Below are 2,889 nucleotides of genomic sequence, written 5' to 3' on the forward strand. Positions count from 1 at the left end.
CATAAAGGTCTTGAGCATTTTTACAGTAAGTTACACAACTTTGTTGACTACTGATAAATAATAGCTCTAATCAAAATAATAAACAAATACACAAATAATGGGTACTATAAAATAATGAACATGATACAATTTTGTGAAAATGTGAACACACAAATTATGTAAGATTTTTTTCTGGTAGGGGATTTTAAGTAGTTGGTTTAGTGAATAGTCATTCACTGAAGAGATGATGCAGTTAGTTAACTTTGAGGTATTTACACCGTAACGCTTTACAGACAAGAAAACTTCTGTATATATTAAAGAAAAATTGTTAAATATATTCAATATTATAGAATACAGATTTTTCTGAACAGCAAAAAAAAAGACATAGAAGAGAGTGGTCAGTACTATAATTATTATTAACAAACTGTAGTTCATTGCATTTATGTATGGATTTTGATCTTAATATTTACCAGGTTTTTTTTGTTGGATTTTTTTAATTTATTTAATACTTAATAATAATTCTTTGGTTTCCGGGCAAACATCCCCCTCCTCCCTCCCCTTCCTTATGGGTGTTCCCCGCCCAACCCTCCCCCCATTGCTGCCCTCCCCCCAACAGTCTAGTTCACTGGGGGTTCAATCTTAGCAGGACCCAGGGCTTCCCCTTCCACTGGTGCTCTTACTAGGATATTCATTGCTACCTATGAGGTCAGAGTCCAGGGTCAGTCCATGTATAGTCTTTAGGTAGGGGCTTAGTCCCTGGAAGCTCTAGTTGCTTGGCATTGTTGTACATATGGGGTCTCGAGCCCCTTCAAGCTCTTCCAGTTCTTTCTCTGATTCCTTCAACGGGGGTCCTATTCTCAGTTCAGTGGTTTGCTGCTGGCATTCGCCTCTGTATTTGCTGTATTCTGGCTGTGTCTCTCAGGAGTGATCTACATCCAACTCCTGTCGGTCTGCACTTCTTTGCTTCATCCATCTTGTCTAATTGGGTGGCTGTATATGTATGGGCCACATGTGGGGCAGGCTCTGAATGGGTGTTCCTTCAGTCTCTGTTTTAATCTTTGCCTCTCTCTTCCCTGCCAAGGGTATTATTGTTCCCCTTTTAGAGAAGGAGTGAAGCATTCACATTTTGATCATCTGTCTTGAGTTTCATTTGTTCTAGGCATCTAGGGTAATTCAAGCATTTGGGCTAATAGCCACTTATCAGTGAGTGCATACCATGTATGTCTTTCTGTGATTGGGTTAGCTCACTCAGGATGATGTTTTCCAGTTCCAACCATTTGCCTACGAATTTCATAAAGCCGTTGTTTTTGATAGCTGAGTAATATTGCATTGTGTAGATGTACCACATTTTCTGTATCCATTCCTCGGTTGAAGGGCATCTGGGTTCTTTCCAGCTTCTGGCTATTATAAATAAGGCTGCGATGAACATAGTGGAGCACGTGTCTTTTTTATATGTTGGGGCATCTTTTGGGTATATGCCCAAGAGAGGTATAGCTGGATCCTCAGGCAGTTCAATGTCCAATTTTCTGAGGAACATCCAGACTGATTTCCAGAATGGTTGTACCAGTTTTCAATCCCACCAACAATGGAGGAGTGTTCCTCTTTCTCCGCATCCTCGCCAGCATCTGCTTTCACCTGAGTTTTTGCTCTTAGCCATTCTCACTGGTGTGAGGTGAAATCTCAGGGTTGTTTTGATTTGCATTTCCCTTATGACTAAAGATGTTGAACATTTCTTTTGGTGTTTCTCAGCCATTCGGCATTCCTCAGCTGTGAATTGTTTGTTTAGCTCTGAACCCCATTTTTTAATAGGGTTATTTGTCTCCCTGCGGTCTAACTTCTTGAGTTCTTTGTATATTTTGGATATAAGGCCTCTATCTGTTGTAAGATTGGTAAAGATCTTTTCCCAATCTGTTGGTTGCCGATTTGTCCTAACCACAGTGTCCTTTGCCTTACAGAAGCTTTGCAGTTTTATGAGATCCCATTCGTCGATTCTTGATCTTAGAGCATAAGCCATTGGTGTTTTGTTCAGGAAATTTTTTCCAGTGCCCATGTGTTCCAGATGCTTCCCTAGTTTTTCTTCTATTAGTTTGAGTGTATCAGGTTTGATGTGGAGGTCCTTGATCCACTTGGACTTAAGCTTTGTACAGGGTGATAAGCATGGATCAATCTGCATTCTTCTACATGTTGACCTCCAGTTGAAACAGCACCATTTGCTGAAAATGCTATCTTTTTTCCATTGGATGGTTTTGGCTCCTTTATCAAAAATCAAGTGCCCATAGGTGTGTGGGTTCATTTCTGGGTCTTCAATTTAGTTCCATTGGTCTATCTGTCTGTCTCTGTACCAATACCATGCAGTTTTTATCACTATTGCTCTGTAATACTGCTTGAGTTCAGGGATAGTGATTCCCCCTGAAGTCCTTTTATTGTTGAGGATAGTTTTAGCTATCCTGGGTTTTTTGTTATTCCAGATGAATTTGCAAATTGTTCTGTCTAACTCTTTGAAGAATTGGATTGGTATTGTGATGGGGATTGCATTGAATCTGTAGATCGCTTTTGGTAAAATGGCCATTTTTACTATATTAATCCTGCCAATCCATGAGCATGGGAGATCTTTCCATCTTCTGAGGACTTCTTCAATTTCTTTCTTCAGTGTCTTGAAGTTCTTATTGTACAGATCTTTTACTTGCTTGGTTCAAGTCACACCGAGGTACTTTATATTATTTGGGTCTATTATGAAGGATTTCGTTTCCCTAATTTCTTTCTCGGCTTGTTTCTCTTTTGTGTAGAGGAAGGCTACTGATTTATTTGAGTTAATTTTATACCCAGCCACTTTGCTGATGTTGTTTATCAGCTTTAGTAGTTCTCTGGTGGAACTTTTGGGATCACTTAAATAAACTATCATATCATCTG

Source organism: Rattus norvegicus, chromosome 1 (genome assembly GCF_036323735.1).
Source record: "Rattus norvegicus strain BN/NHsdMcwi chromosome 1, GRCr8, whole genome shotgun sequence".
Classification (NCBI taxonomy): domain Eukaryota; kingdom Metazoa; phylum Chordata; class Mammalia; order Rodentia; family Muridae; genus Rattus; species Rattus norvegicus.